At 42.8% G+C, this 22,762-nt stretch overlaps 1 protein-coding gene across 1 annotated transcript in view; it reads right to left on the bottom strand.

Annotated features, from left to right (window-relative positions):
• The window catches only part of MICU1 (mitochondrial calcium uptake 1), a 379,328-nt gene extending 361,045 nt beyond the window's left edge, over positions 1-18,283 (bottom strand). The window contains exon 1 of the mRNA XM_068257773.1: positions 18,088-18,283. The gene's annotated coding sequence lies outside the window, so the exon portion shown is untranslated. The remainder of the gene's footprint in view (positions 1-18,087) is intronic.
• Positions 18,284-22,762: the final 4,479 nt, after the last annotated feature.

The raw sequence follows: 22,762 nt of genomic DNA, 5'->3' as shown, positions 1-22,762 counted from the left end.
CTGCTGGCACCTATACTCTCTATGGTCCAGGACAGTCTATAGCCAAATGTTAGCATTTTAATGATGTCAGCTCACACACTTTCTGAGCTCACTCAGAGACACGTTTGCAGATTCCCTGTACATGTTAATCAATATTTCTGCTTATCAAAAATGTAAATAAAGACGGTAAAATATAGCAGAAGATAATCAGTTTACAGACCCCACATTTGTTACAGGACAACTGAAGTGTAAGTGATATGGAGGCTGCCATATTTATTTCATTTTAAAGCGAACCCGAACTCAGAACTTCCTCTCTGCTATAAAAAGATATGCAACAGCATAATAACCTTTCAAGAACAACATTTGTTACAGCTGATAAAAATCCTAAAATAAATGTCCAGGGTTTCTACTTTCTGGTTTCCTGGAAGCAGTCATATTGTTAAACATCCTGAGCTTTTGAATGAGCTTAGCTGTAGTAGCAGGCTGACACAGGGGAGAAAGCATATTACAATTTGTGATTAGACGCAGATGATGGGGAATTAGGCTAAACTTTCTAAATACATACAGGGTGAATTTCTTTAGGTTTTCCTTCTGTCCGCTGCAAGAATTAACCTCTTAACCTCAAAGGGTTTTTCTGCTCAAAAAACCAGAGCAGTTTTCATCCGTCAGCGCTCCTTCCATTCATTCACCTATAACTTTATTACTACTTATTACAGCGAAACAATCTATATCTTGTTTTTTTTGCCACTGTATAGGCTTTCTTTGGGGGGTACTTTTTGCTAAAAATTATTTTCTTCTAACTCAGTTTTAATAAGAATAAGAAAAAATTTTTAAAAAAAAAACAAACATTATTTCTCAGTTTTCAGCCATTATATTTTCAAAATGAAACATGCTACCGTAATTAAAACCCACACATTTTATTTTCCCGTTTGTATCGTTTATTGCAACGTTTAAACTTTTTCCCTAGTACAATGTATGGCGCCAATATTTCATTTGGAAATAAAGGTGCATTTTTTAAGTTTTGCATCTATCCCCAATTACAGGCCCATAATTTATAATGTAATTGTAGTATACAGTTTTTGTATACATATTAAAAAAGTACAGTCCCTAAGGTAACTATTTATGTATTTTTTAATTTTTTAATTTTTTTTTATTAAAAAAAAAAAAAATGTTAACTTTAGGGGAGTGTGGGAGGTCAGGGGTTAATAATAATAAAAATAAAAAAGGTAACTAGGGATAATAAACTGTAATAAAAAAAAAAAAAGGGGGATGTAATATTACAATTTCAGTAGTGACTTCAGCTCCGTACTGTTTGTACGGAAACGGAAGCACTACGCATAAGGAATGAATGAATGGCCGAGCCGTCTGTATAGACGGCTGCAGCCATTCACACGGGGAATTAGATCAATGAATGGGATTTGTTTTCCCATTCATTGATCTAGCGGCGGGCGATCAGCGGTAATGAGCGGCGGTACCGAGCGCGGGGGGGGCGTGGCGAGAGGGACGTAGTACCTACGTCCCTGCACAGAGTTATGGCAGTTTGCAGGGACGCAGTTACTCGTCCCGGGGGAGGGGAAATGGTTAAGGGCCACTTTAAGCAGTTGCCTGGCTATTCTGCTGATCCTCTGCCTCTAATACTTTTAGCCATAGACTCTAAACAAACATATGCAGATCAGTGTTTCTGACATTATTGTCAGATTTAATAAGATTAACTAGATGGTAGTTTCTGGTGTTATTTGGACACTACTGCAGCCAAATGGATCAGCAGGGCTGCCAAGCAACTAATATTGTTTAAAAAGAAATAAATATGGCAGCCTCCATATTTTTCTCCCTTCAGTTGTCCTTTAACTATTTAAGCCTCCTGGACGTAGAAACTAGGTCCTCCTACGTCTTACTAAGCGTACATGTTAGGCTTAGAGTGACGTCATGTAAACAAACTCATGGCTGCCATCTTGTGACCAAAAAGTAAAACTACATCTAAATGTAAAAAAAAACAAAACAAAAAAAAAAACAAACACATATATTTACATAAAAAAAATACAATTTACATCCCACCATCCCAAAAATACCCATATAAAATGTTTAATTAAAAAAAACAAAAAAACATTACAATAAAAAAAAAAAGTAAATATTTACCTAAGGGTCTAAACTTTTTAAATATCAATGTAAAGATGAAATATTTCATTTTTTTAATTATAAGCTTGTAAATGGTGATGGATGCAAAAAGGAAAAAATGCACTTTTATATCCAAATAAAATATTGTCGCCATACATTGTGATAGGGACATAATTTAAACTGTGTAATAACTGGGACAAATGAGCAAATACAATACGTGGGTTTTAATTATGGAGGCATGTATTATTTGAAAACTATAATGGACGAAAACTGAGAAATAATGAATTTTTTCCGTTTTTTCTTATTCCTCCTGTTATAATGCATTTACAGTAAAGTGGCTCTTAGCAAAATGTACCCCCCAAAGAAAGACTAATTGGTGGCGGAAAAAACAAGACATAGATCAGTTCATTGTGATAAGTAGTGATAAAGTTATAGGCTAATGAATAGGAGGTGAACATTGCTCGGGTGCATAAAGTGAAAACGACTGAGGGCTGAAGCGGTTAAGGGCCGGTTCACACGGACGCTTGGCGGCGTCTACCGTCAAGCGTTCGGGACTCATCGGCTAAAAACTCTCCCATTCAAGTGAATGGGAGCGTTTAGCATTGCGCGGTTACCGTCGATTACCGTCGATTGCATAAACGCGGCGTTCTGATCCCGATTTAACGCATCGTTTCGGCCGTCCCTAGAAGCCGCATGCAACGTCCAGGGCTAGCCGGCGCGGCTTCATGTCCCCCTGCGGAGACGAGAAAGGCCGATCGCGACGATCTCTGTACCGCCGCCACCGAACGGGACGTCACAGGACGACGCGACTTCCTGGCCGCCCCAACGCCGCCTGCCGTCCGTGTGAACCGGCCCTAAGGAACAAAGGGCCATATGCAATTCTCTTTTTCACCTGAGTTTTCTCCTAGGAGATAATTTTTCATCTTTGATTTTAACTAACTTTCCAGTACTTTTCAACTAAAAAAGTACCAAAAAGTTGCTTAAAAAGTACTATCAAAATTATTTTGAGCATGTTCTTGCCTTCTGGGGGCTTAAAGGGCATTTTATTGACCAGTTAAAAAATATCACCTAGGAGAAAACTCAGGTGAAAAAGTGAATTGCACATGGCCCAAAATGCATTAGATTTCTAGTCAGTAACATACTGGTACAGTCTCTACAAAATAAAAGCAGAAAGAAATCCAATAACCTGTATTCAAAAGATCAAACACCAAAAAAACCTGTCTAAAAACAGTTTAATATATCTCTACCAAACTCACATTCACTCACTCGCATTTATTCAACAAAATGGCATGCATACACTTTTAGTGCAGCAGACACTGCAGCAGACCCATGGCTTATCTATACTAAACAGATATGCTACCACTCCAGCAAGTGTGGACCAAGTGAGAGAAAAAGCATGTTTGATGTAATAAGCAGCATATCTGTAAAACTTTTCCGCCACAGGAATTTCCTAGAAACCCATGTTTTTAATTAGGTTTTCTGCGTTGCTGTTTACTCAGCTCTCACACAGAAACGATGACCTACTGAACTTTTTATGTCCTTCCAACTTTTAAAAGTGTTTGTTTGTACATCCACACAGTAGCTTTATGACCTCAAATTAGTTATCAGGGAGAAATGCTATTGCAGTCCAACTTCCGCAACTATAGAGATATTGTGACACATTCTAATTGATTACCTCATATCCCACATGCAGTGTCATATCAGTTCCAGGGCTAGCAAAATTAATATTCTAGCTGGCACACACACACAGTTAATTGGCTTACAGTGATCACAGGGCGTACATATTAGTACATTGCCAGTAAGTTGTGTGCAGGGTGAGCCAAATGACGGCCCACCCTGCTTCCGCTAAACTCCCGGCAGCAATAAATACTATTCTACCCGCAAGTCATCGCAATTTGAAGGGAGGTTTAAATTCAGGGTCCGGCAATCGCCAAAGCCGCAAATTACATTGATACTATGGGGCACCTAGTTTCAGCTCCCGGTGTTGAGCGCTGTGCGCCAAAACCACCTGCTTCGATCACAGGGTCAGGAGCCAATGAAATTGGCTCCTTATCAGCTCACGGAGCTCTGTCGTCATACCAACAGCAGGGCGAGTAATCTGCAGAGGCGGGAGAGCAGTGCAATCGGCGGTTGCGGCAGGTAAGTGCGGCGTGCATAATGTGGAAGATGAAATGTACACCCTGGAAGGCTTAGGCAGACATAAACAGGCTGTAGATTTCAACTTAGCTTGTCCGAAAGAGGTTAAATGATCGGCGCTTCAAGCTGGCTTGATGTTTGGTCAACAAGATGCATTGGAATGGAGTTAAAAAAAATTAGCAGAAGTAGATTTAATTTTCCCAGTTCCAATTTGCATTCAATATGCATGCAAGTCAATAATATTTGCATCTCTTTTGATCATCACTATCTGAGGACTGAAACCCACTAGAGTGATTTTTTGAGCGTTTAGGGAGCGTGAGAAATCGCTAGCGATTTCCCTAAACGCTCTGCCAATGTAAATGGATGGTGAAAATTCCACAGAAGTGATTAGCAAAACCGCAAACCCAGGACATGCAGCGTTTTGTTAGCGTTTGTGCTTCAATGTAAAGTATATAATCACTGGCGTAAATGATCATCAAAACTTGCACGGAGCGATTTTGCTGGCGTTTTTAAAGTTACTGTACACTGTACCAAAGTTAAAATTAATTGAAAGGACTAATCAGACTTTAAAACGCTAATCGCTACACAACCGCTGGCAAATTGATTACACTTTTTATAATTGCTCCCTAAAACGCTCATGAAATCGCTCACAAACTGCTCATACAAAACTAGCGATTGCGGTTAGCGATAGAGTTTTGTAGTAGGTTCCAGGCCTAAGAGTATCACTGAGCTGGCGGAACAAAACAAATAGTTTCCTTTTTTTTTTGGTGTGTGTGTGGTTAGTGTTAGACATTAGAGGGAGGGGGGGGAGGAATTCTGTGTGAGAGTAGGGTTAGGATTAGCTGTAGTAAAATCTCAGTAATGTTTACAAATATTTTACTAGCGAAAATTATGATCCTGAAAAAATAAAATATCAGTAAATATTACCGACATTTTTTATTGACTATATTCCGGCGCTCAAATTTCCTGGCGCCTTTATTTCACATACTGCACACATAAAATTCATCTCGGAAAGACCTCTCAAGACTTAGAAAATACTGCCACTGCAACAGCCTCCCAAGATCTCATCAGCAAAAAATGCCTGAAACATCTTAAGACTGTCGAATCCTCGGACAGAACTGGGGAAGTCTTCAGACAGTTTAGAAATAGCAAGACCTAATTTTAGACATTTAGTCAATTTTTCAGTTTCTGTTTTATCAGAAGGAAATCTGTGCTCAGATGATTTATGAAAAAATAGTTTCATTATCTGGTTCCTTCCACTGAAATGAAATCAATGCATTCACATAATTATGAATAGGAAAAGTATCTCTACTGAATGCTGTTCAGCATACATCTCATTTTTTTTATAGATAAGGGATAAGAGTGTTCTTTATTAAGATAAAAAGTTGCTCGAATAGACTGAAATTATTCATTTGTATTACTTTCAGGCAAAAGTTCACATCTCAATTTTAAAAATGGTTTGGGAGCTTCCTCCTCCTGTGTAGTCAAGGTACCCTCCGCAACCTTATCCACCTGGTCTGTCAAGGCGCCCTCCTCCAACTTAGCCTTCTAGGCGGTCAAGGCACCATCCTCAGCTTCCTGGAAAGGCACCCTCATCAACCTCATCCATCTGGTCTGACAAGGCACCCTCTTCAACCTCCTCCTTACAGTCTGTCACTTTCAGGCACTTTCCTCAACCTTATCCTTCCGGCTGTCAAGGCACCTTCCTGTTCCTCATCCTTATGGTCTGTCAAGGCACCTTTCTGGTCTGTCAAGGAACCCTCCTCAACCTCATCCTTCTAGTCTCTCAGGGGACCCTCCTCCACCTCCTCCTTCTGGTTTGTCAAGGTACATTTCTCAACTTCATCCTTCTGGGCAGTCAAGTCACCCTCCTCAAATGCAACTTTCTGTCCTCTCAAGGAACCCACCTCAACCTCATTGCTCTGTTCTCTGAAGGCACCCTCTTCAACCTGCACAATAATTCCAGACAGCGCACGTGTTCCCCACAGAAGCCTGAGGTGGATACGCATCTGCTACAGGCTTCAACTGAACCACTGCTCACTGTTGGAGAGGACAATGCACCATCTGCTCTGGTTGGCTTTCCGTGATCCAGTTTGCTGTGGACCAAGCCTTAGTCCTTAGAAGAAGGTACACGTCTAGTGTCCACTGAACCTCATGATTAACCAGAAAGTGACATGCAAAAGTGAAGTAAACCCTTGAGAATCCTATTGGAAGTAACCCAATGCAAATCTATTACAATGAATGAGTCAAGCAAGCACTTGTAAAACACTACAAGCAACAGATCTGAACCTCTCAAGTGCTTTGACACAGCCCAGACATTGAAAATGACTGACCAGGTCTACAATTTGGCATGTTCCTTTATATTGAATTGCACATAGCAGCAAATTATGGTTTCTTGAGGCAAGAGAAAAGGAAAAGATGGGAAAAAGTACTATTCTTTTCTTCACCCCACTCAGTCATCTTGGAGATATATTGGATTCCCTTAGTAGTTAAAGCGGACCCAAACCAAACATTTTTTTAATTCAAATATTTAGTTGCATCACTCTGACACATACAAAGATAAATAAACACTCCTTCAAGGCTATGAGCATTTCAGTGCATGCTTTTCACCCTTCTCTTTTTATAACTAGGGTCATACAGGCGGCAGCCATTAGCAATTCCTTCTTTGCCGGACACCACCTACTCCCCAAGTTTGCAGGATTCTGTCCCGGCAATATGAAAGGAAGGGAGGGGTTCCTCAAATAAATGTAAAATATTTTATATTTGTCATCATGCAGCTGAAAAAAGACTATTTATTATTATATTTTATCAAATAGATTTTATTTCTGAAATCTTGTATTTTTAATTTGGGTCCTCTTTAATAAATGTCTTGCTAGCAGTGGTGAATTAATCATACGCTTTAAAAACTGCATATAACACTGTCTAGTTTATGCCTACCAATGTCAGAATAAAGTTACAGCAGGACAGAGAGGGAGCTGCCCAAACAGAAAATGCAAAATAATAAAGATCTCACACCTGGAAGAAAACCTTTGCAGAAGGATGACAGTAGAAGATCACGGCTTCTGGGGAATTCAGGATACCGACAGAGGCTGCAGAGCTTTCCTATGCAATATATCGTATACATGATGCTACCTGAAGAACATTGGATGTATGTTTTGAATTGTAATACAGTTTTCTGTATAAAATGCCAATTACGGTTGCATGGCAATTCTGGTTCCCCACAGAACTAAACACAGCAATAACTCTTACAAAAGAAATGTGCTGTAAACAAGATCATATTAAAAAGTACATTAACCAATAGTAAAATCAGCTAATTATATTGCTTTTAATGATGGACTGGGGACAGCATCAGAAAATCACATTTTAAATATGATCTAGATAATCTCTGATTAGCCTTGCTGCCAGGATAATGGCAAGCAAGAAGAGGTTGTGGTACTTTCCACCTCTCAATAAAGAAGTATGAAGTATGACTTAGAATGTCAGGCTGCTGATTTACAGAAGCTGCTGGCTTTAGCAGATTTACAGTAATAACTACAAGAACAGCAGCAATGATAACGGCAGAAATATTAATGTATTCATGATGAAAACGTTCCCAATCCCATATACTCTAGTAGTTCACTTCTCCACAGGGGAAGGCATATGCCTGCATTAAAGGTAGCGAAGCATGGAAGTAAAAAAACATCATGTTTATTCATCACCATATTTAGTTCTGTATTCCTAAAGGGGCACATGAAGGCAGCAGACCAAACAAACCAGTCCAGACAGGATTCAAGATGTTGGAACTACCATGTGCCAAGTGGCTACAGTGGTCACTGTACTAATTACTGATCAGTCATCCTATCTAGTAACGTGAATTATGATTAAAGGAAACCTGAGGTGATGAACTTAAAAGAATATGTACAAGGAGCTTCCTCCAACCCCATGAACACCATTGCCACCTTCACTGTCCTCCTGGGTGGCTCAGTTCGCATCCTATCACCCCTGGTAAACCGGTTTCAGTTGCAGCAGTCAGGCTCTTTTGCGCAAGTGTGGCCTAGCCAAACCTACCCCCCGATCGCTGTCGCTAGGAGTGTTCTGCGCCTGCCAAGTCTCTCCATTGGTTCAGTGATCTGGGTCAATGAGAGTCCTTTCTCATGCACATGAAATGACCAATGAGGCAGCTGTCAACTTCAGTCACTTTTGCTTTGGTTACCTTCTTCTCACAATGCTACAGGATTTGGGAGCCTTAGCAAACAATTCCCATTCATTGATTTAAGTCCCCGATAGAAAGACCGACGGTTTCTTATCAGAAACCACCGTCTTTCTAACAAACAAAAAAAGTTTTCCGTCCTCCTAATACTTTCTGGAAGCGAGCACTTTACTTACAGGGCTAAAAAAAAATTAAATCTCACTGTGGCCATCTTGTGGCCAAATAGTAAAACTACATCTACATACTTTTTTTTAATAAAATAAACCCACATTATTACATTTAAAATTAACAGTTTACCTCTCACACCAAAAATTATCCAAATAAAATTTTTAATGAAAAAAAAAATTACAATAAAAAAAAAAAAAGAAAAAACAAATAGTTACCTAAGGGTCTGAACTTTTTTTAATATGCATGTGTGGAGGGTATATTACGAACATTTTTTAAATTATAAGCTTGTAAATAGCGATGGATGCAAACCTGAAAAAAATGCACCTTTATTTCCAAATAAAATATTAGTATCATACATTGTGATAGGGACATAATTTAAATGGTGTAATAACCAGGACAAATGGGCAATTAAAATACATTAGGTTTTAATTATAGTAGCATGTATTATTTTAAAGCTATAATGGCTGAAAACTGAGAAATAATGAATTGTTTTCAATTTGTTTCTTAATATTCCTGTGAAAATGCATTTAGAAAAAAATAATTCTTAGCAAAACGTACCACCCAAAGAAAGCCTAATTAGTGGAGGAAAAAACAAGATCAATTCATTAGATCAATTCATTGTGATTAGTAGTGATAAAGTTACTGGCGAAGGAATGGGAGGTGAAAATTGCATAAGGTGAAAAACACCTGCGGGCTGAAATGGTTGCGTAAGTACAGTGACAGTAATGTGGCGGACCGGTGATGTGAATGGTTACTGATGGACGTATACCTCATTCCAAATCCCCAGATGGGATATATGATGAAGCAGGTGGTTTCGGCGCTATGCACCGAGTATCGAAGCTGCGTACCGATTTAACAGTAATGTAATAGTGCGCGGGGCGCATAAGGGTAATCTGGGGTTCTGGCCATCGATGGACCCTGAATTACTTCTCTCTCTGAGTTGCTACGACTCTGAGGGGAAATAGTATTAAACGCTGCTGCGAATATGAATTGAAGCTAAGTGAGAGGTCATTCGGCTCACCCTGCGCCCAACTCACCGGTGGCGTACCTAAGCCTTTTGCTTAGTTACTCTCCCCATCCTGTACAACAGAGGTGGAGACCAGCTCCTTTTCCTTGACAAAGGTGTCCTACAAGAGGTGATTTAACAAAACCCATGGCTGACAATGTTCTTGAATGTTCTTGCTCTTGGGATTGCATCAGGTCCTGGGTCACTAGTGATCTCCAAATCCCAGACTGACTCTTCTACCTATACTACCATGCAGTCCCTAGAACCACAAGATCCTCATTCTCACTCAATCTGCTGACATGGTAAGTTCAAATGTCATGAGTAGAGTACATTGGGGAAAATAAATACGATGTCAATGATGAACAAAACAGTGAGGTTCAATTCACACTGCTGTCAAAATTGTTTAGTTTACCACAGAGCATTAATTGACATGTTGACAGACCCGATCATAAGTATAGGATCCGTTTGTACACGTCCGTTGTTAATGAATCCACTGTTTCTGATGTGGTGTTTGGAATGCTTTGTTGACATGTCATGGAATGCTCCTAGACATATCATACACGGCATGCTATGTGTGTCTGATGCAATGGAGACTCTACAAACAAATGTTCTGTGCCATGGACATTGACAGCGCATCCGCTGTTGCCGTGCATTGCAGCAATCTGTTCAGATGTGAAATGCATGCAACAAAGCAGCTGCAGGCCTTCAGCATTTGGTGCAGAGGAGATACAGAGTGAAGAAAGAAGTGTGTGTTCCTGGCTTTCAGCAGAGTGGAGAGTCCTGAACTGATAGACTCAAATGATTCAAATGATTCCTGTAATCGTTCTCAAGGAGCACATCAAATGCACTAAGCAACGCTGGACAGAAGACTCATGGCAAACATTGGTACAGTATACGACAAATAAGCAGCATCTACTGTGAATTTCAATTAAAATAAGCATCCACCCAATGTTAATCAAGGTTAATGATTATCAAGCCATCTACCTTCTCTCTGGAGGGTATCTGAAGGACGGCACGATGACTACAGGGGGCTACCAGGAAGCCGGCCTGGCCAGGTCGGGTGAGCCACCAGAGAAGACCGGGAGACTCCGGAGCGGCGTCGAGGGAACGTCCTGCCTGCCACGGGCTGGAGGAAGCCCCAGGTAGGTGGATTATTTTTTTTTTTTTTTTTTTTTTTAATAACTCTGTGGATCTTCCCTTTAACCCATTCGCGTTCCGTCGTTTTCACGTGAGAAATGTTCACCTCCCATTCATTAGCCTATAACTTTATCACTACTTATCACAATGCACTGATCTATATCTTGTTTTTTCCGCCACCAATTAGGCTTTCTTTGGGGGGTACATTTTGCTAAGAGCCACTTTACTGTAAATGCATTTTAACAGGAAGAATAAGAAAAAAATGGAAAAATTCATTATTTCTCAGTTTTCAGCCATTATAGTTTTAAAATAATACATGCCTCCATAATTAAAACTCATGTATTGTATTTGTCCATATGTCCCGGTTGTTACACCGTTAAAATTCTGTCCCTATCACAATGTATGGCGACAATATTTTATTTGGAAATAGAGGTGCATTTTTTTCCATTTTGCATCTATCACTATTTACAAGTTTAAAATAAAAAAAAATATAGAAATATTTCATCTTTACATTGATATTTAAAAAGTTTAGACCCTTAGGTAAATATTTACATGTTTTTTTTTAATTGTAATGCTTTTTTTTTTATAGTAAACATTTTATTTGGGTAGTTTTGGGAGGGTGGGAGGTAAACAATAGATTTATAATGTAAATGTGTGTTAATTTTTTTTAAAAAATTTTTTTCAGGTGTAGTACTACTTTTTGGCCACAAGATGGCGGCCACGAGTTTGTTTACATGACGTCACTCTAAGCGTAGCACGCGCTTAGAGTGACGCATCGGGAAGGAGACAGCCAGAAAAAGCACAGCTTCCGAGAGAAGCTGTCGCTTTTTTTAGCGGGGGAGAGCAATCAGTGATCGGGCACCATAGCCCGATACATTGATTCCTTGGCTACCGAATCCGCGGCCGCGAGTGCGCGTGCACGATCGGCCGCGGGAGTGCCAGGAACCAAAATAGGTTAAGCATTAGTGTACCTCTGTTTTTTTTTTTTTGTTTTTTTTTTATGTACACCAGGGATGCATTTTAACTAAACTTAGGTAGAGTAGCTGTTAAATAGAAATCAAAAGTAGTTCTTGGTAAGAGTACTTGTAGAGGGTGAAGACATGAACAACGAACATCTATCAGGCCCTGGGCAATGTAACTGTGGGTACAGCTATGAGTGGTGTGCAGGTACTCTGCAGGAAAATTAGGGGATTTATTGATTCACCATTATGCATTCTTCATGCTTTTATGGGTGATAGTCAATATCTCTGAGTTCAATGTGCACAACATTCTCAGTGGATTCACTACAGCTGTGTGGGGAGTGCATATGTAGAGTATAGTACTACTGTATAAACCCAAATTAAACAATATATGAAATTAATTAGTTACATGTGCAAAAGGAGTGCATCAATTTGCATACAGAATTTGCATAAACCTGCATCTACAAAAATTATTTGCATCTTATTGATCATCCCTACTAGTGACAACTACCCATCAGGCTTTATTTTTTCAGCAGAGATGTTATGTATAATATATAAAAGATTCCTGTGTACACATCAGCTATACAGTCACAACTAGATAGATAGATGCACACACTTTTTTTTTCTTCATACAAATGACTGCTTTATTGAAATATATTTGTGGACTAACCACTGCTATTACTGTTAAATATAAATTATTTATGATAACTATTATCAGAGAATTATCTCTATGCCCGACAGCCAGGCTAGCATCCAGAATTGCTGGTGTCTAGCAAGCCTATAGCTTTAAATTTTACAGAGGCTATAGCTATAGGCTTGCTAGACACCAGCAGTTCTGGATGCTAGCCTGGCTTTCAAGGGCATAAAGAGATAATTTGCATATTCAGTAGTGGTGCGTTGTGAGTAACCACAGATGTTCAATTAAAAGCTGAATTATTGTAAATTCCTTCCGTTTTAAGAAGGCTAACTAACCTACGCATTGCTTTGTAGTAGGAGGGCTTTTGGTCTCTTTTAGTCCCCTATAATCTCCTTGTGGTTTTGGATCACCCCGAGCTGCTTGGTTACTGTATTATCAGAAAAATACAGAAGAACATTTTATCACATTTTCTCTTTTAATTACAGTTTAAATTAAAGTATTGCTCCGACTCTGCATCCTCGAGTCCAGCTCCACAGCCCTGTGCAGACTGAAGCTGGACCAATCCAAGCTTCGCAGGTCCAATTTCAATTTGCATAAAAAATGCAATACAATTAAGCAAGTCAGAAAAATTTGCAATTCATTTATCCTCTCTACTTAGTATGAGCTAAAGCGCTAATGTGAAATGCACAAGGTTGATAAGTACTGTACTACAGATTAATAAGATTGAAAGGTAAACTAGAAGCAGTGGGGAAAATGTATATACTATCCTTTTTTTTCAGATAAGATTCAGAGACTGTAGCTAGAGATAATCAATCAGATGCAAATAATTCCAAGTTGAAGCAGAATTACATTTTTTTTCCCTGGACGTTTATCTAGCTTGAAAACCTAGTCACATGAAGCTGAGGTAGGATTTGATTGGTCCATTATCAAGTTGCATAAATCTGCATGATTTTGCACCAGATGAAAAGTATTAGCATCCTGTTGGCCATCCCTAGCTTTAGCTAGTTTGAAGTATGTATAAGCCCAACCTGTACTGGAAATCTAAGAAGTGACAGGTCAGTCTTATTATAAAATGGGACTAAAATGTAACTGCTCAAAAAAATTAATGGAACACTGTTAAATCAGATTAAGTCAATGAATCTTCTGGGATAACGATCTGATCAGTTAAATAGCAAATGGGATTGTTGAACAATTTCAGCTGCGTTGGCATTGATACAATTAAAAACAGGTGTACTAGAGGGGCAACAATGAGACGACCACCAAAGCAGGAATAGCTTGATACGTAGAGGCCACTGACATTTTTCTGTCCTCTTTTCAGTTTGTTTGTTTTTTTTGTTTGTTTTTTTCTTCACTAATTTTGCACCAGTTTTATGCCATAGCCAAAAGGTTTGCCATCTCTTCCAATACATTCTTCAAGGGTATGGAGAAATTCAAGGAGATAGGCAGTTACTCTAGCACCTAGCTTCTCAACCAATGACCGGTGTTCATAAGACAGGCAGTGGGATGGCAGGTCCATAGAAGTTCTTAACCAATCGACAGGGCTGGTATTTGCTCCTTTGGGCAAGCAGCAACAGAATGACTTGTGCCAATGCCTAAAGCTACGTACACACATACGACAACAATCGTTCGTTGTGAACGACGAACGAACTTTTAATTGACGAAAGAACGACCTAAGTAAAGTTAGGATTTTAAAGGTGTGTAACGATCTGATCGTTAGAACGAACATTACATCACGTAAAGCAACTATTGCGCATAAAAATGAAAAGTTCCATAGAGAAATAGTCGAAATGCGCATGTCAAGCGTTGGAAAAAATCCGCCAAGCTAGATCTTTCGTTTTTAACGATCTAGCTCATCCGTCGTTAGACTTAATGGACGTTGGCTGCTTTTTTTTTTTTAAACGATCGTCGTTTGAAATGATCGTTTCAAACGACTATAGTCGCATGTGTGTACGCACCTTTACAAAATGACCTGCATACAAGCACATGTGGGCCATACCTGCTGCTGAGTATGATTTTGATTTCCTGCAATACAATTTTGGCAAAGTAGACTACCCTGCTGCATAATTTGTTTTCATTTGGATATTGGGTGTCCTTGAATTCAGCCCTCTGTAGGTTGATCATTATCATTTCCATCAAACAATGTGGTGTGCTTGTGTTCCTAACAAATTACCTCATCCATATCAGTATAGATATCTAGCAAGATATTTTTCCTATTTAATTCTGATGTGCTTTCAAAGTGTTCATTTAACCTTTTTGAGCAGTGTACTACCACAGGCCCATGAAACCTATATATTAGAAGAAAAAAAAAATTAGCTCATCATTAGATAAACCATTTCTACTGAATAATGACTCGGAACGCCATATTTATAAAAGCAGCTATTAACCATTACATTTTATAATAGATTGTCACCTTTCTGTGGTAAACCCCAAGTTACAGTAATCAGCCCATATACAGTAAAAGTGTATTCAGCCTGATACTCACACAAGATTGCCAGGTAACATTTTTCACTTTCACAGCGGTGAATGCCAAAGTCTGAAATAGCATGGGTTGGAGAAACATGGTGTTTGTTGGCAACAGAACACCATTTTAACAATTATCCTACATAGTTGCAAGAAAGGTCTATAGTTATAGCCTTGATCAGGGCCGGCCTTTCACCTAAGCCTTTGTTCAGGGCGTGACATGGTCAGGAGTGCTGGCAAGACACCCCATCAAGTGCTATCGCCAGCACTAGGGCTGTGGATACGGAGTAGGAGTCGAGTAGTCTGAGCAATTTTTGGGTACCTTGAGTCAGTCAGTGGATTCATAAACTGAGGAGTCAGATGATTTCTGTACTGACTTCACAGCCCTGCCCAGCCGTGGCAAGATGTTACTCACCTACTGACATTCAGCGATGGGAGATCTCTACCAGCCAGTTACCCATTGTCCGGTCTTCATGGCTCCCATGGCTCCACACCTCACTTGCGTAAGAGGTGCATGGAGACAAGCCAGACAGCATCAGCCTGTATACTCGTTCTTGTGGCAGGCAGACTTGACGTATTTTCTTGTGCCCCTCCCATGTACTTTCAGGGGGCACATTTGACTGTATAATACTAATAACTAAGTGTAGTCCTGGCTACCTAACAGGGTATTCTCGGTAGTGGTGGTCAAAATTGGGGGAATGGGTGGAGGCACCAAACTGTAGTTTAGCTCAGGGCGTTGCACAACCTAAAGCCCCTTTTACAAAATCAGTTGCTCTCAGTTATAACTAAAAGAAAACTGTTTATCAAAGTAATGCCCATGTTTTCCTATGGCACGGTTCTCACTATACGCTTTTTAAAGGACCACTATCGCAAAAATTGTAACATTTAACATCCATGTAAACACATACAAATATGATGTCCATTTCTTCCAGAGTAAAATGGGTCATAAATTAGATTTATCCTATCTTGCTGTCACTTTCAATAGGTAGTAGAAATCTGACAGAACAGACAGGTTTTGGATTAGCCCATCTCTTCATGGGGGATTCTCTGTTTTCTTTAATTTCAAAAGCACTTAGTGAGGGCTGGTGCACACCAAAACCCGCTAGCAGATCCGCAAAATGCTAGCAGATTTTTAAACGCTTTTTTTTATTTTTCTATGGCGTTTTGCTAGCGTTTTGCGGATTGCTGCTGCGGTTTTCAGTATAGTAGATTTCATATATTGTTACAGTAAAGCTGTTACTGAACAGCTTCTGTAACAAAAACGCCTGCAAAACCGCTCTGAAGTGCCGTTTTTCAGAGCGGTTTGCGTTTTTCCTATACTTAACATTGAGGCAGAAACGCATCCGCAATCCAAAAAATGCCTCACCCAGGCATTTTTCGTTTCTGCAAAACGCCTGCCGCTCTGGTGTGCACCACCCCATTGAGATACATTGACCAAGCAGATCCGCAGCCGCAAGCGGATCTGAAAACGCCCAAAAAGCCGCTCGGTGTGCACCAGCCCTGAATGGCAGTTGCTCCGACCAGTTGCTAAAAAAAACTGTGTAACGAGCAGGGAGGCTGGCCAGCATCTTTGTATAAATCCTTTTCAAGGAATGTCTTTATAAAGATAAAGGCCATGCTGAGAATCCCTGATTAAGAGATGGACTACCCCAAAACCTGTCAGTTCTTTCAGATTTCTACTACGTACTGCAAATGACAGCAACATAGGAGAAAAGTAATTTATGGCTCATTTTAATCTGGAAGAAACAAACTTCTTATTTGTATGTGTTTACATGTGTTTTAAATTTTACAATTTTTGGGATAGTGGTCCTTTAACTGAAATCTTTTCACAATGTACTTCTATGGAAAAAATGCATACCAACACGTACTAAAGCATACTACACTAACGCATACAAACCAAGGCTGGATTTACCATAAGGCAATATAGGCTTGTGCCTGTAGGCACTGGATGATGAATAGGTGGCTCAATCCCCTCTTCTAGTGCCCCTCCTTCCATATGCAGAGTCCCAAGTAGAGCATAAATGAGAGGTTACTCATGCAGCTCTCGGTATTCCACTGACGAAATCTCCCTTCAGTCGCGGGCACCTCTAGCTAACTAATACCTGAGGGCACCTCTAGTTAGTATTAGGTAGCCAGAGGTACACTCAGTATAAAAGAAACCTCCGTGGCTATCGACATTGGGCAAGGGAAGTAAGGGTGAAGTGCCAGTGGGGCTAGCCAGCACATTCGCAGTGCGGTTTAACAGGTTTTGTAGGTGCATGGAGGGTGAAGTCTACGGTGCCAGAACAACTGAGCCTATAGGCTCCTGTAATGTAAATCCGGGTCTGATACCAACGCATGAAGTGGAAAAGGGCCCTTAGGCCGGTGTTCCGACGTGATAACCTACACGTCGAATTTTCCTACATCCACTATCAAACGTATACCAGGAGGGTTAGGGTTGGGGGAGGGGATAGTAAAAGTCTATGGAATGTAGGTTAGGCCTCGTTCAGACTATACACGCTGCTGTGCGCATTTTGGCAGCGCGTATAGTGTGCGACGCGCAAGAACGGTAGAAGTGCATAGACAGCCCTTCTACCGTTCCCATCATATGCGCTGCATGGCAGCGCAATTGCGCTATCGCGTGCTGCACGCATTTTTGGTAATCGCAGCGCAGATCCCATTCATTGTAATGAATGGGATCTGCAGCGCATAGTAGCGCAGATGGCGTGCGATCGGACGCGTTGCGTTCCGATCGCACATCCATCTGCGCTAAATGATGTGAACGAGGCCTTAGTTCGACGTGTAGGTTAGATTGTTGGAGCACCAGCCCTGGACATGACATGGTCCATTACTCCTTTCACTTAACTACAGTGCTCAAAGCGTCATCATAAAAAAAATCCAGTTGACCTTTTATAAATAGTGTCATACAAGGATCAAATAAGCAGAGGACACAAATTACAAATAAGATCCACAACATTGTGTTTTGAACAGATATAGTTTGCTTAGATGGCAGCTTCAACTGCAGTAAGAACTGTTCCGATTTACTTGCACCAGAAAGTGTCACTTGACGTGATGCAGAACACACACCTAGGCAGACAGTGCAAGATGACAGTGAGCAGGGGGCTATTTGCCACATAAGATTACTGGACTGTCCCTCTGTAAAGTGATTAAAGCACCTATGTTGTATAGCCACACTGATCAGAGTGCTGTACAACAGAGAGAGCACTTATGTGACAGACATGTAAGCATACAGGAACTGCTATATGCGCACTCACTGCTGACTCCAGAGCAGTACACACTCGCCTCTCGCCCGCCCACCTACCTGCCCTCTCCAGCAGCAGCCACCAGGGACGTGAATTCTCAGGGCGTCTCCTATATTTCTCTGCGTTGCTCGCTGATCCGGGAACTGAACCGTCACCTCACTGCTCAGTGCTTCCTCCGGCAGCCGGAGCTCCTGACTGTACTACGGCGACTACAGCCTGAGCAGCAGATACTGTACACCCAGGAAGCGCCGCGGACTACAGCCCCCAGAATCCTTCACTCTCAAACAACTTTATTGGCAGTCAGCAAAGAGACAGTTACTAGTCATAGTAATTCTAGAAGTTGTATCTCTTTCCTTCCACTGAGTTGAGGAGTACTGTACTCAAGAGCCTAGAATTCAAGGATTCTGAATCCACTGGTGTCGTATTATTGTAAATACACATGATAGGTAATGTGCTCTACAAGTGTTACTCAACGTTATTACAGCATATACCCCAATCCCTGTGTTGGCCAAGTACCCCTGTTGTGAGGTAAGGCCCGTATCTCAAGTACCCTTTCACACATAATTGTGTATAGATATATTTTAATCATTCCTTGATGCTTTTAATTGACTATAAATACTTATTCAGGTTAATTTGCATATGGTTTCAGTGGCGTAGGATACCATAGCAGCTGCTATGAGACCTGTATTGCCAAGAGGGCTCGATGGTCTTGGCCTGTGATAAAGGGGTCCCCTAATGGCCTCATGCAGACCTGTGATCATAGAGACTTGAAAGTATGGGGAAGGTAGATCTTCAGTGGAGCACGGAAAGGTATATCCCTAAGGTGCTGCGCTTACTTACTCTGCATATGGCAGCCTCGGCTCTTGGCTTTTAGGCATTATCCCCCCATACTTCCAGACAGAGGCGTAGCTAGGGCTTTCAGCGCCCGGGGACAAAGACTATTATTGCGCCCCCCAAGCACTGCGCCGAAAAAGGGGCGTGACTATATAATACATGTGGGCGTAGTTATGGGTGGAGCCAAATGTACAGGAAGTTAGCAGGCTCGCGCTCACCCACCCTCCCTCAGTATGTACCTTCCAGCATGTTCCAAGACAAATTCAGCAATCATGAGCCCCCCTCATCAAGACAAATTCAGCAATCATGAGGCCCCCAACATGACCAACTCAGCAATCATGAGGCCCCCAACAAGACAAATTTAGCAATAATGAGGCCCCCAACAAGACAAATTCAGCAATCATGAGGCCCCCAACAAGACAAATTCAGCGATCTTGAGGCCCCCAACAAATCATGAGGCCCCCAACAAGACAAATTCAGCGATCTTGAGGCCCCCAACAAATCATGAGGCCCCCAACAAGACAAATTTAGCGATCTTAAGGCCCCCAACAAGACAAATTCAGCGATCTTGAGGCCCCCAACAAATCATGAGGCCCCCAACAAGACAAATTCAGTAACCATGAGGCCCCCAACAAGACAAATTCAGCAGTCATGAGGCACATGAATAGACAGCATTTCACATAAATCGGCAGAATGCCCCCTTAATATGGTAGACACCTCTCACGTGGCAGCAGTTCCCCAAAATACACTCAATCCGACAGCAGTGGTTCCCCAAAAATAGGTAGCCCCAGGTCTATAGGTGTCCCCAGAATAGGTGGCCAGCAGTATAGATGTCCCCAGAATAGGTGGCCAGCGGTATAGATGTCCCCAGAACAGGTAGCCAGGGGTAGAGATGTCCACAGAACAGGTAGCCAGGGGTATATGTGACCAGTATATGTAGCCAGGTGTATATGTGCCCAGTATATGTAGCCAGGTGTATATGTGTCCAGTATGTGTAGTCAGGGGGTATATGTGCCCAGTATATGTAGGCAGGGGGTATATGTTCCCAGTATATGTAGGCAGGGGTATATGTCCCCAGTATATGTAGGCAGGGGGTATATGTCCCCAGTATATGTAGGCAGGGGGTATATGGCCCCAGTATATGTAGCCAGGGGGTATATGTGCCCAGTATATGTAGGCAGGGGGTATATGCGCCCAGTATATGTAGGCAGGGGGTATATGTCCCCAGTATATGTAGGCAGGGGGTATATGTCCCCAGTATATGTAGGCAGGGGGTATATGTCCCCAGTATATGTAGGCAGGGGGTATATGTCCCCAGTATATGTAGGCAGGGGGTTTATGTCCCCAGTATATGTAGGCAGGGGGTATATGTCCCCAGTATATGTAGGCAAGGGGTATATGTCCCCAGTATATGTAGGCAGGGGGTATATGTCTCCAGTATATGTAGCCAGGGGGTATATGCGCCCAGTATATGTAGTCAGGGGGTATATGCGCCCAGTATATGTAGTCAGGGGGTATATGTGCCCAGTATATGTAGTCAGGGGGTATATGTGCCCAGTATATGTAGTCAGGGGGTATATGTCCCCAGTATATGTAGGCAGGGGGTATATGTCCCCAGTATATGTAGGCAGGGGGTATATGTCCCCAGTATATATAGGCAGGGGGTATATGTCCCCAGTATATGTAGGCAGGGGGTATATGTCCCCAGTATATGTAGGCAGGGGGTATATGTCCCCAGTATATGTAGCCAGGGGGTATATGTGCCCAGTATATGTAGGCAGGGGGTATATGCGCCCAGTATATGTAGCCAGGGGGTATATGCGCCCAGTATATGTAGTCAGGGGGTATATGCGCCCAGTATATGTAGTCAGGGGGTATATGTGCCCAGTATATGTAGTCAGGGGGTATATGTCCCCAGTATATGTAGGCAGGGGGTATATGTCCCCAGTATATGTAGGCAGGGGGTATATGTCCCCAGTATATATAGGCAGGGGGTATATGTCCCCAGTATATGTAGGCAGGGGGTATATGTCCCCAGTATATGTAGGCAGGGGGTATATGTTCCTAGTATATGTAGGCAGGGGGTATATGTCCCCAGTATATGTAGGCAGGGGGTATATGTCCCCAGTATATGTCGGCAGGTGTGTCCCCCAGCAGGAGGGGAGCAGCGCAGTGGAGGGAGAGCTATGGGCACAGTGGGGAGGGGCGGACGTCTCCCTGCCCCCTCCCTTACCTTAGGGGGCTCTCCCTCCCTCGCTGTCCCCTCCACAACTAATGTCCGTCCGGGTGGCTGGCAGCGGCGGGCGGGACTTACCTGCATCTCGTTGCAGCGCCGGATGGATCTGCCGCTACTCTGGTCTAGTCCAGAGCAGCGGCTGCAGGACCCGAACTTCCGGCGCTGGAGCGAGACGGAGGTAAGCCGCTGCCAGCCACCCGGACATTCGTTGTGGAGGGGACAGCGAGGGAGGGAGAGCACCTAAGGTGAGGGAAGGAGGGGGGGAGATGGCCCCCCTTCTCCACCTCTGCTCACAGCTCTCCCTCTTCTCTGCGCTGCTCCCCTCCCCAAAAAAAAAAAAACCTGCAGCTCAGCTGGGCGCCCTCGGGGGCCCGGCGCCCCGGGGCTCCTGTCCTACCCCGACCCCCCCTAGCTCCGCGTCTGCTTCCAGAACCTGTATGAGCCAAAACCAATTCTCTGGGTACAACCTCCCGTTTGTACTTTTCATCTAGTGTGTGTACAGTGGCCCTCGCGTTGCTTAAAGGGTCACTTAAGTCACACACAAAAATGAGTTTTACACACCTGGGACTTCCATCAGCCCCCAGCAGCTGTCTCGTATCCTCGCAGCCTCATTTCGATCCTCCTGTCCCCGCCGGTGCCTACTTCCGGTTTCGGTGACAGGCGCTGACAGGCTGGGAACGCGAGTGATTCTTCGCGTTCCTGGCCACAATAGCACCCTCTATACTACTATTGCGGCAAGGAAGGCTGCAATAGCAGTATAGAGGGTACTATTGTGGCCAGGAACCCAAAGAATCACTTGCGTTCCCAGCCTGTCGGCGCCTGTCGCCAAAACCGGAAGTAGCCCCGGCGGGGATAGGGGGATCGGAGCGAGGCTGCGAGGGCGCCGGACAGCTGCAGGGGGCTGATGGAAGCCCCAGGTGAGTAAAACTAATTTTTTTTGCTTGTGTATCCCTTTAAATTGCAGCACCTAAAACGCTGCATCCCTGCGGTTCAAAACTCAATTCATCACTCCAAACTCCCTGGGGCTTATTGCGGGGAGCGCTTCCTAGTAGAGGCAGAGCTTTGGGCTGTAGCTCTGCCTCTACTCCATCAATCTGTGCAGATCGCTGCCTCTCCCCACCCCTTTCAGTTTTCTTTCACTGAGAAGAGCGGGGGAGAGGCGGTGATCAGCACAGATTGACGCGCATGGTCTGCCTCCCCGGGCAGCAGAATCCACGACCAAGAAAGTCGTGGATGTTTGCCCCTGGAGTTAGGGGTGATTAATTGAGTTTTTCAGCTGCGGGGATGCGCTGTTTTAGATGCTGCAATCATGCTAAAGAGGTTTTTAAAATAAAAACATGAATTTAGGGAGGCTTCAGAGTCTCTTTAAAGGACAGATACGAGGTGAAAAAAACAAGATCTACTTACTTGGGGCCGTCCTCCAGCCCCTGACAGCCTATCTGTCCCTCGCCACAGCTCCAGTGTCCCCGGATCCCCTCCGTTGCAGATGCCGACCTCGCCAGGTCAGCATCTTCTAAACCTGCACGAGCGCGCAGCTATGTCGCTCACAATCACGCTCACGTGGCCTGAAGCGTTCTGCGCAGGTTCTCACGTGGCTGCTCGCGCAGGAGCAGAAGATGCTGGCCTGGCGAGGTCGGCATCTGCAATGGCGGGGATCCCAGGAC

The sequence above is a fragment of the Hyperolius riggenbachi genome, chromosome 10 (genome assembly GCF_040937935.1).
Source record: "Hyperolius riggenbachi isolate aHypRig1 chromosome 10, aHypRig1.pri, whole genome shotgun sequence".
NCBI lineage: Eukaryota > Metazoa > Chordata > Amphibia > Anura > Hyperoliidae > Hyperolius > Hyperolius riggenbachi.
The sequence above is the reverse complement of the archived record's forward strand: the minus strand, read 5'-3'. Positions and strand labels throughout refer to the sequence as shown.